Genomic DNA, 12,422 nt, shown 5'->3' with positions numbered 1-12,422 from the left:
ACTAATGAACCACTGTGAAAATACACACTCTGCATCAAGAAAAAGTATGTTTAATATCCTACAGAATGGGCATCAGGATCAGTCCTTTAGTGTTTAGTGTTCATTGATTGTATATTGTTTAACGTCCCTCTCGAGAATATTTCACTCATATGGAGATGTCACCACTGCCAGTGAAGGGCTGCAAAAATTAAGCCTATGCTCGGCTCTTATGGCCTTTGAGCAGGGAGGGATCTTTATCGTGCAACACCCGCTGTGACACGGGACCTCGGTTTTTGCAGTCTCATCTGAAGGACCGCCCCATTTAGTTGTCTCTTACGTCAAGCAAGGGGGTACTGATAAGGACCTATTCTAACCTGGATCCATCAAAGGCTATGGCACAGGGGTCACTCTGAGAAGAAGTATGCGCAAGAGACTTTTTTTTTTTCTTCTTTTTTTTGCTTTTAGGATGTAATTTTCTCACCTTTTGTCCTACCTTTTCTTTTGTCACCTTCTGTTGACTTTTCTCTACCTTTTGATGCCTGGATTGAGTGTGTGCCTATTAAGCGGAACCTATACTGGTCCAGTTTTGAAGGGTATGTAAATCCAAGAAAATGCTTTCCTGAAACTACTCTGCTTGTCGCGTAGTTAAGGATCTATAAAAATGGACAGAATAAAAGCAGACCTTTGTAATTTAAACAAACGATAGCATGCATCTTCCCTTTTCGAAGTATTCTGAATATGTTCTGATATCCTCCTCTTGGGCCCAGCGCAGGGGGTTACAATCTCTGTGTTTGGCCATTACGCTTTTTTACACTATGGCTATGGGAAGGATATTCAAATACAGGAATCAGTTTGGAAAAAAATAAATCTTCATCTTTGTTGCACAGTATTTTGACTTAGAAATTATAGAATTTCAAAGATATTGAAGAATAATTTGATTTTAAGGCCAGACTACTAATCCACCCCTTAAAGGACAAAATTAGATATTAATCCACCCCTTAAAGGACAAAATTAGATGAAGTACTTGTATTTTTGAAAGATACGTATTCAGAAACAATATGAATCCTGTTCACAAAGGTGCTCTATCTTTGCTGAAAATGAAAATGTTACAAAAATGCACACTTTTTCATCTTGATTTAGAAATCATGGGTAAACTCAGGCTTTTATGATGTTTCATCCTAATTAATATCATTAGTATTTTTCTAAATAAAAAAAAAAACATGTATCAGAAATTTGTGCATACAACCTTCATTAAAATAATGTAGATAACGTTTCAAAAACCTGCACGTTGGTTTATGAACCAAACCATTTTAGTCCTTGGGTATAAATTCTGATTCCTGCATGAAAATTAAATATTAAGTAAGCATTAGGGCTGTGACAGGAAGTAGGTTTTTAAATTTTCAAAGCTGAGTGCTTCTAATTTTGCGACCATTTGGTAACAAAAATCCCAGCACTGTAGAATTTCATTCGTAACTTCCATCAGAAAGGATAGTTAACATGCATGCTTAGTATTTGCATGATGGTGTTGCTTTTAGGGTATATGTGATTATAGAAATGGAATTTATCACTTACATAAAAAAGGTCTTGGTTTTTATCTGATGAATCTAATGGTGGACCTCAAATGTTAGGTCACCAATCGAATTACAATTTAGATCAATATTTGGACATAAACTAGGGGGGATATCTCACCAAAGCACGAGGGCAATGTTGATGGTTTGATCTGGTATCGGGATGGAAGATCACTGTTTTGGGAAAATTATTCTGTGTAAGCAATTGTGTAATAGCCTGATCAATTTTATCAACCCAGCTTAGATTGAAAGTAAGGAATTGGACCCAATGATTTGAGCAGTCAAGCAACTTATTATTTGCCTGATCAGATTAATTGTTATACAATGGAAGAATTCTCTTCTTAGCTTGTGGCAATCTGACTCAAATGGGATAATTTCACAGATAGAGAAAACAGCAAGGAACATTTTGTCACCCATTAATCTTAATTAACTGACTGAACCTGATCAATTTCTGATATTGATCACTGCTGGATACATCAGTAAAAAAAAAAGTGTATTGAATACATTGTGCAAATGTGAGTCAATATCATTTATTAATCTGATAATTATACAGGGAATGATGTAATACACTACAGGTACTGAATATAGAGTCAATTAGGGACAATCAGGTCCATGGGCATCATCCAAACCCACAGTGCAGTGCAACGGAGATAAAACCTAAGGGTTCCGACCATGGATTGAACAAGATATATTTTTCTAACTATATTTTGTGTAAGGAAAACAGATTTTTTTTATTTGTTTAAAATTGATAGTACAGGCCTGGATTTCTTGAAAAGAACTTAATAGGTCGAAACTTGGACTTAAGGTTGAGGTTTTACTCAAATTTTGACTGCTGAAATTGAAGAAAAACTCAAACTTAAGTTTGAGATTTTTTCGAGAAATCCAAGCCTGGTATATAATTTTTGTCCCCAATCTTTATGTAAATATCTCATAACCTAAACACTAACTTAAAATGCACATACATGTAGTTTCAACCATTTCTTTCAAAGATTTGTACATTTTCAAATCAACTCTGTGAAAATTTACCTTTTAGGTGATTTTCTTTAATAGGTTCTAGCGTCTAGTTAGATGAAAGATATTTAGGTGACAAACAATTTAAAAAAATATTTGAAAATTTGATTTCACTTGTAAAGAACAATATGATTGGTTCCTTCAACTTTATCGAAATTTTCATATCATATAAACTAAGTTACTGTTAATTCCTACCATGTGTCATCCTAGGAACGACGCCACAATACGTTTGCCTCCTTTTATTTGTTTTCAATTTTAGCTCAACTGAGCTGAAAGCTCAAGTGAGCTATTCTGATCACCCATTGTCCGTCGTCCGTCTGTCTGTCCATCTGTTTGTAAACTTTGACATTTTGGAATTCTTCTCCAGAACCACTGGGCCAATATCAACTAAACTTGGCACAAAGCATCCTTGGGGCAAGGGGATTCAGGTTTGTTCAAGTGAAGGGTCATGCCCCTTTCTAAAGGGAGATAATAGTAAAAATACATTAACAACTTTTAGAAATCTTCCTCTCCAGAACCACTGGTCCTATTTCAACCAAACTTGACACAAAGCATCCTTGGGTGAAGGGGATTCAGGTTTCTTCAAATAAAGGGCCATGCCCCTTTCCAAGGGGAGATAATAGCAAAATAGTGAAAATATATTAGCAACTTTAAAAAATCTTCTTTTCTAGAACCACAATGCTAATTTCAACCAAATTTGGCACTAAGCATCCTTAGGGAAAGAAGATTCAAGTTTGTTCAATTGAAAGGCCACACCCCTTTCCAAAGGGAGATAATAGTGAATATACATTGAAGACATTTAAAAATCTTCCTCTCCAGAACCACAGTGCCAATTTCAACCAAATTTGGCACATAGCATCCTTGAGTGAAGAAGATACAAGTTTGTTTAAATGAAGGGCCCTTACAAAGGGAGGATATATTCATAAAAATGCAAAAAAAGGTTGGGGTCATTTAAAAATCTTCTCAAGAACCACTGGGCCAGGAAAGTACAGATTTACATGAAAGCTTCCTGGCATAGTGCGGATTTATGTTTGTTAAAATTAATTATGGCTCGCAGATTCAAGTTTGGTAAAACCATGACCCCTGGGAGTAGGTTGGGGGCCACAATAGGGGATCAAAGTTTTACATACAAATATATAGGGAAAATCTTTAAAAATCTTCTCAAGAACCATTGGGCCAAAGACTTTTACATTTACATGAAAGGTTCCTAATTAACATAGTACAGATTCTAGTTTGTAAAAATCATGGCCCCTGGAAGTAATATGGGCAAGGTAACTCTGGTGAGTGATGTGGCCCTTGGGCCTCTTGTTTTGCTCTGACAACATTGCTCAGTGTCAAATGAAATTCCTATATTTTTAAGAATTATTTTTCATCAGATTACATCAAGCATGTTTTACTAAACTTTATCATTAGAAATGAAAGTAATTTCTTTTCATTTCATACGTTATGGAATAAACTGGGGACAGTGAGCTCTTTTATCCACCACTTCACGGTTTGTAATGTGTTAAAACTGTCCCAACTTACTTTATACCTTCTTTATGTTGGTCAGCTAACTGAGGCATCAAGTGAAGTATTATGTGTATGTACTCATTTTAGCATATTTGAATTTTAGTGCAATTGGAGTTATTGCATTTTTTGGTCATAATTATGTAGCACATGTATGATTATTTTAATCTACGATAATTCATGAAAAAATGGAATTGGACAATTAAACCACAAACTAATGCGCTTTCTTTAGTGTCACAGGTGTTAAAACATACTAATAAAAAAAAAAAAAAAATGTGTATTGCTAAAATAGATTTTTGTACATCTTGAGTTTGTGAGTGAAATTAAATTGTTTGAAATTTTAAAATCATCCATTGTTGAATGAAGCTGATAAACTGTATGCAATTGGTGCATGTCAAAAGCAGGTCTATCACAAAATAAGGTTACTAGACATATTAGGGTGCATTTCAGTATTGTATATGCTAATTGACACAGACATTTCCAGCAAAGACTATCCCGGATATGGGTATCCCCATGTTACACCACGGGAACAAGACAACTTGATGCAGATGACTCATTTTAGAAATCGACTTTGACTGCTAAGACCCTCCCAGGATAAGACTCTACAAAGCCAACATTTATCCGTGACAAACCACCAACTGCCCTGTTCTGCTCCAACCTCACAGAATAGCTCATTACTACCGTGGAGGAGACATCTATAATTGGGGAGTGGGAACTAGCCTGCTGTGAACATTCCTCTTACAGAACAACCCAGGTTTCACTTTTATAACTGACCATCATGCCCGGGTATAATGTCGACCTGATAATGCTACACTGTAATATTAAGTGGCATCACAAAGGAGGGGGGGGGGGGTGTTATGGAACACCTGTGGTTGACATTGAAGGAAATCTTACAGGAATTCGCTATAGTGAGACAAAAGTGTCAGTCTTTGTACCATCCCTTTTTTCCATTATTTGCTGGTCTATCAGCTTTCACCAAGACAACGTATTAGGCCTGACACTGCACTTAATTGTTATTGGTGACTTCTAGGGACAGCAGGATGTCACTATCTGGGATTGACACCCCCTCTCCGATAGAACATGTGTTGGATGAGGTGGAGCAACACTTGCGTCAGGGTCCAAATACTTCAATATCCTTAAACAAGCAGCGTCAAGCGCTTCAAAGCATATGGCAGAACACCGCACAAGTGTTTTTTATTTAATTTGATCAATTTGATGAGCTTATGATGTGAAGCATGCATTACAGCAAATGATAGACACACAAAATAATGGGCATGTGAAATCACCTCATAACCCCCTTTCTTCATCTTTCCTGCGAGAGTTTATCATTGCCAGTGACTGTAATTTTTAATGCAGCACTCGAGAAAGCATGAAATTACACACACCATTACTTCCTTTATTCCATGTTTTCATGATTTGACGAATAAAAGAAATACTATTTGAATAACTCACCTTAAATAAATACACAGACTGTTTTTCTTTCTTTGTTCAAATTCAGAGAGAGAGAGAGAGAGAGAGAGAGTGAACAGAATAGCATGATGTCCTAGTACATTTTAAAGTTAAGAACGAACAGTAAAATGGAAAAATGGGAATCAGATAAATATTGGATGATCAGATTTAATTGCTCTGAAAGGTCACAATTGTCTAAGTGACTAGAAAAATATTGCTTTCAAGGGGAGATAACCGCCATTATCGCGTTATTTGGCAGTAATAAAGTTCCAGAAAGCTACCCATTGATTGTGTGAAATTTCTCTAGCTGAATCCGAGAGTTAATTGACATCCCCAGAAGATTCCAAGACGAAGTACATGTACAGCAGTCCTTTATTTGTAAAACGTGTCGATCACTTCCATTCATAGGAAAAATTTGTAATGACATAGTAATTAGGTATGATTAAATCATTGAGTAAGTGTCATATAGCTCCAGGGAAGTTTCACGGGTCCTGCAGATTTGATAAGTTTCTTGTGAATTTTTTAGCAGGGGTGCTGCCTTTGATATGGAGCTGTGTACAGATTGACTGTAGGGTATAAGCGATCGTGACCAGTGGACAGAAACCGCCTAGTTGTTCAACCACTATCATCTCAACATTCAATTTATTTACATGTATTTTACAGAAACTGCTGGGATAAGATTTATACATATATCCTTGACTGATTTCACAGACATATAAGGTAGGATTTGTTTTTTAATTTTCTGCACTATTCATAACAATTTCTGTAAATCTTTGGTATGCTAACTCTCTCTCTCTGTAATATATCTAATTCTGATGTAAGAATCGCATGCCTGTAATGGTCCTAAGTTAATTCAACATTTTTTTCATCAAATAGGACTTTCTTTTTCCAATTAGGAATGTTTTATTCAAGTGTCTTTAGAGTAAATAGTTAGCTATTAATAAACTTGTTTTACGTTGCATGCATTACACTGTTATAAAATGAATAATAGTATAGCCTATGACGATGGTTGTCTCTGTGAGAACGAATCTGATAACAAATTACTGAGCGAAAATAAAAATAAAAAATACATTACAATGTTTGTGAATATATTGAAAACGGCAGAACATAGATTCTGTTTTTGTGACTCTGTCAGTAGATATTGGGATCAAACTTGAGAAACAGCTTAGGTATTTTTCATATCTATTGTGTCGGAGTTTTTTTATAATGAACAATGCAATGATTTTAATTTGCTATCTAAGTATTATACACATACAGTAGCTATTACTGAAAAAGATAGTTAGAAGCCAAATTTACAAGTCATTTTGAGTACGGTATTTTTAGAAAGGAATTGTTCATCAAAAAGCATGCATATTGTTCAAAAGGTACCCTGGATTTGTTTTAGCAAACTTGGGAAAATAATTTACACTAATATGATTTATCATTATACCCAAACCTATGGAGTTCTATATTCAGTTACAAATGTATGATACCTATAGGTAATTACAGAAGTTTTATACTCTCGTTCAATTCAGTTTATTCACTCAAACCAGCTATTACATATTGGTACATGAGGAACAATTTATAGATTTTGGAATATAGGCAATTTGTCAGAGGTACAATATGAATTATACTAAAAATGTGTTGTACATGTATATATGTATGTGTATTATGTTGCATGGTGTGGTGTACTTTTAAAAATGTCAAAACGGGCCAATAAAAAAAAGTGTCGTGAAGGTGTCTTCAGAGTAAACGTTTAGCTGTAGTGGCTTGTCAAGTTTTCATTCATAAATAAAAAATAAATAAAAGTTTATTCGGTATATACATACGTACAAACATACATACATAAATACCCAGGATAACCAATGAAAGCTTATTTCCAATGGGGTCCTTTGATGCACAGATGTTTGCACTAGGGGGTCATGGATGTGGGATGGTACTATATTATAGAAAGTGTATATTAGTTAGGCCTACCAGCACAGCTCCCTCCTCTGCATGACAAAATGTGATTACATTGTTAATTCTATTGACTGAATTGTTATGAGGTCTCTGTTAAATTTATTTACCCACTGGATTATAATAAGTTTGTGCTTCTGCGGGCATTTATTGGTCATGCATGCTAAATTAGCTCAATTGTTCTAGGATCTTCATTATTTAGGACCCAATTTTTCTCTTAGGGTTCAACACGAAGTTGAACATCTTTGCATTATTAAACTAGTTAGTGGTTTTATGGGAATTATTATTTTTCATAGGGAAACAGCTAGTTTATTTGTTGACAAGAAAACATTAGGTATATCAAATGCGTAAATAATATGCAAGAATTCAAACGTGTGTTTCTGATCTGAGGATTTCTAACTCACCTGGGATTTCCATTAATGTAAAAAGGTAAGTGATATAATAAAAATGGCTCCAAGCATTATTTGAATGTAAAATGCAGTAAGCTAATTCAGAAGGTGTTGACATCTATTCACAAGGGAAGTGTAAGATATTCCTTCTTTTTGTGTTGTATAGTTGTTTATAGACTCGTGCTCTGATTGTTGATGTCGCCAGAAAAACAGATGGAAGTAAATATCCTTAATTCATTCGTAACGAATAGTCAGTATTCTAAGCATTTAGCCACATATGTTCCTCTCTCAGATGAAGGAGGGCGTGTCTGTAGTCTAGTTTGATCTAGTTAGATCAATGCCTATACGAGAAGTCCTATTACTTTTCTAGAAGTTTTCTGAAACAGTTCTTGTATCTATATTCTAGAACCCTCTAAAAATAGTACAAGAATTGTTTAAGTACAGTTCTAGGATGTTAAGTTTCATTAAATGAGACACCACAAGAATTGTTTTAGAACTTAAATGAGATCTAGAACATCATGACTTAGTCAGAAAAGGGTTTCTACCACGATTAAAAGAACTAAGGAGATGTTTAATGAAGGTAAATCGTCTAATCCTAAAGTTGATGTTTCGGGGCTTAGGAAGGGATTGGGGGTTGCTTTACTTGACTGAGATCTGCAGCAATACCTGCAAAGAAAAGATTGGGGGTTGCTTTACTTGACTGAGATCTGCAGCAATACCTGCAAAGAAAATAAACATTTTGCTGTTTAAGTGTTACAGTTCATCATCCCTCCATGAATAAGCTTTGAGTATCAGCTGATCAGGTCTGATGGCAGGTTTTTATGTTTAACGATATGTTCACTGTAGCATATAATAAATTTGAATTCCTAGTGCATTTCTAAACAGAGGAAATTATTGCTCTTGAAACATGAAAGTCATAAAGTCAGATGAAGGGTAAACACACACCTGCCAGGCAAGGTATAATCCCTCTGGGTGGTTTAGAGATAGAGTCTACAGCCACTGATTTGAAGAATGCTTATCCATTTTTTATATGCCATGTAGGCCCTGTTGTGTACTTTAAGTCACATGTATTTTATTATTTGATGTCTAACCTTAGCACACTATTTTAAGTCCATCCATGAAAGAGTTACTCCCCTTTTTGGGGTTTGGGTTATAATTATCATGTATTTGTCATTTATTTCCCAGCCCTAAACGTCCACTTCCAGGCAGACAATTAAATGATTAAACAGTCTTTAAAAGGATATTTAGATGTGAAAAGACCTGAGAAAAGAACACTAGGATGAGAAGATCCGAGAAAAGAACAGGATGAGAAGATCCGAGAAAAGAACAGATGGTCGAAGTTTCATTCAGCGTAATTTCGAGTAATTTGCGATAGATTTTGTATTCCTTTACATCACTGGATCCTCAACTTGTATAAATCAAGTATTGTTTATCAGTCTGTGTTACAGAATGTGCATAGGAAGGCTAGTCTTGTTCACATCAGTAAACCACAGTCCTAGCTTCAGTATACCACAGTCCTAGCTTCAGTAAACCACAGTCCTAGCTTCAGTAAACCACAGTCCTAGCTTCAGTCTGTGTTACAGAATGTGTATAGGGAGGCTAGTCTTGTTCACATCAGTAAACCACAGTCCTACTTCAGTAAACCACAGTCCTAGCATCAGAAACAGCATGATTCAATCCTCAGATGATTGTGTTGAAATTTCTATATATGTAAAGACAGTGGATCATCCATCAATTCACAAGAATGAAGGACATCTGAAATTTGTCACATATTTAAAATGAGCCTATTTACTGCTATATGTAACAGCCAATATTAGAAATGTTTAACTTGCTATCAATATTCATTCATGCTATTCTAAACTATCATAAGAAAAATTGGATTGGAGATTGCAAGCACATAAAAAAAATTGATCAAACACCCCTCCCCCTTCCTCCCAATGTAAATATATTTCACAAATTCAAGAATTAAGGAATCACAGATTATGACATCATAACACAAAAGGAATATGACATCATAATGAAAGACAGGTAGCTATTAATTTGGGATCCTTTACCGATAGTTGACTTTTTTGAAATTGTGGAAAAATTACAGAGCCAAATGATGCCCTTTTTCATGGGACTCATTCTTTATTGCACATATAATTGAACAATATTTTTATAGATTTTTTTTTGTCTTTTCTTCTCTGTTTAATAGATAGGGTTGATTTGTCAAGATTTATTTTCTTTATTAAGATGACTGATAACTAATAGTCGGAGAACAATTATTTTTCCAGAGAAAGCACATAAAATATGAAATAGAGGATGAACACGATTTCTCTACTTCAGGTGTATCAATATGTCTTGTAACCGGTCTCAAGAAATGTGTGTGCGTTTTATATTACTTTACATATTGAGTCACTGGCGTAATGATTTATAGGCCAGCACACTGAGGGGATCTAGAAGTCTGAGTGAATGTCAGTGTGATGACACAGATACCACCGAGTACCATAGAGACCAATTTACTCTGCCTGGGCTCATCCTCTACATGAAAAATCCTTTTTGAAGCCGTTTTGTTAATGCATGTATCTGATCTATCAAATGGGAACATCAAAACTTTATTAGAGCAAATAAAGTGAAATGTATTGGATCTATTGGAAAAGTAGGGAAAAATTACACAAAATTGTCTCAAATTTGCGTGACTATAAAATGATACTGTGGTTTCATTAATTTTCGTAGGAAAGCCAAAAAATTTATACAGATTTGTTTATACGTAATTTTGCGGAAAGCACTTTTATGTTCTTTCTTAATGAGCCAAAAAAACAAAACCAGTACAGGATTTCAATCTTCAAATCATCATCAGGCACAACCATGCAAAGAACAAAAATCGGTACTGAACAAAACATTATCAAAGCCCTGAGTATTTCAGATAACCATCTTCTCCTCGTATGAACCTGTGACATCCTCTTACCAATCATGAGGTTTATTTTGATAAATATGTAAAATCTAGTTGAAACACACATTATATATTAATAATTGTTTTCTTATGATTTCAACCCTGAGAAATCAGAGATCAAGATAAAATTCAAGGATTTTGCCCTTGATGATTAGTTATAAATACTAAATAATTAGCCAGGAATCTGAAGGATCCGGGAAATAATCCACTTATTAGAAAGATGATGGTCGCGAATTCATACGTATAACATGTCTAGCGGGTTGGTGCTTGTTTTGCTACATGTTTCTAAGAGATACTCGCAGCTTTTAAGAATCAGGTACTTGAATATTTGGCATGTTAATACAGATCAAGAGATCAGGGACATTGCTATCATTTTATTTTTCTTTGCATAGACTAGTGGTAATAATAAATATAGATATAAAAATGGTGATATGCACATGCAGTAACAGAAATTGGATATATAAGTCATTGCTAAGGCAAAATTATCAAATATGATATATATTTATATATTTTTTACATCTGGAATAGTTTTATGTAGCTATGACAGAATGTTACTTCCAGGTAAAGGGTCCACAAATCTTGACAGATATTGTCTCCAGAAGGTGGGGTTAACTTAGATTCTAAATGCATTGTATATGAAGCAGAGAGATTCTTTGGCACTGTACAGGAAAAAAGATGGGTAATTTGCAATTAACTGCATTTTGTCACATAATTACCAGTGTTATATCGACTTCACTCATGTGAGACAGCCAGATGAGATTTTCTTTCCTACACTGCTTGTGATGTCATACATCGTCTGTCATTTACGTTAATTTTTCTTTAAATTTTAATTTGATATAGCTTTCTGGTGGGCAACTTTGGGTTTTTTGGTTTACACTTATACTGTGTTTTTGGGTATATTGCTATTTCTGACTGTCTAATTAGTTTTTGTATTGAAGTTCAAATGAGGATTTTAATAATTGTAAATTTTCTCAAAGCTCCTGAATTTTACTTAAACAATAAAATGCTTTCTTTGTTGTTTCATTGGGTCATGAAGGTAGCTAGCATTGTAGAAAAATATCATAACCTGCTTACGAGGGTTATGTAAATTTTTTCTGCAATGATTACTATACCTTTATCACCCAATGAAACAAGAAAGAAAGAAATTTTGTTGTTTATATTTTTATGTATTGCATTGTTTTGAAATATAAACTAGATTCAAGTATTGAAGTATCGTATGGTTAACCCATTCGTGACGTTAAACGGAACAGCCAATGCACCCTTTGACCTTGATGATGCTCCATATTTGGTAATGATTACGCAGACAGATGATACTAAAAAAAACCGGATCGAACTAGTTTGCAACAAACATGCATTCATTGACACAGATGAAAGCACAGGCATTCGACATTTTAAATATTTATAATAAAAAAAATTGTCTTCCTGTAAACAAAATATTCATTGAATATTATGTCTACAGGAAGACAATTTTTTTAATTATAGATATTTAAAACGTGGAGTGCCTGTGGATGAAATTTGAAGGGATGTCAATAAGAGAAAAGATTCAGTGGCTGTAAATATATGTGGGTAAAATGTGAGAAAAATAATCCTTCGTTATCAACTCATGTTGAACAGGAAAACTCCACCTCTGGGACAAGATTTGTTGTCTAGGAC

The 12,422-nt window shown here is 34.6% G+C and overlaps 1 protein-coding gene and 1 long non-coding RNA gene across 7 annotated transcripts in view; one reads left to right on the top strand and one right to left on the bottom strand.

The window, feature by feature from the left end:
• LOC125669759 (neuronal calcium sensor 2-like) overlaps window positions 1–12,422 on the top strand; it is a 55,598-nt gene that overhangs the window by 19,487 nt on the left and 23,689 nt on the right. For 5 of the 6 annotated variants that reach the window (XM_048904496.2, XM_048904494.2, XM_048904497.2 and 2 more), the window contains one exon: window positions 6,177–6,233. The gene's annotated coding sequence lies outside the window, so the exon portion shown is untranslated. Of the gene's footprint in view, window positions 1–6,176; window positions 6,234–7,530; window positions 7,878–12,422 lie in introns of those variants that run through there. The other variant, XM_048904498.2, reaches the window with a different exon arrangement.
• LOC130054323 (uncharacterized) lies at window positions 114–9,744 on the bottom strand. Its single transcript, XR_008802639.1, has 2 exons — window positions 8,557–9,744; window positions 114–8,503 (listed from the first exon to the last, which is right to left on the bottom strand). It is a non-coding gene; the product is annotated as an uncharacterized LOC130054323 (long non-coding RNA).

The sequence above is a fragment of the Ostrea edulis genome, chromosome 4 (genome assembly GCF_947568905.1).
Source record: "Ostrea edulis chromosome 4, xbOstEdul1.1, whole genome shotgun sequence".
Lineage (NCBI taxonomy): Eukaryota > Metazoa > Mollusca > Bivalvia > Ostreida > Ostreidae > Ostrea > Ostrea edulis.
This window is presented reverse-complemented; position numbering and strand designations above follow the sequence as displayed.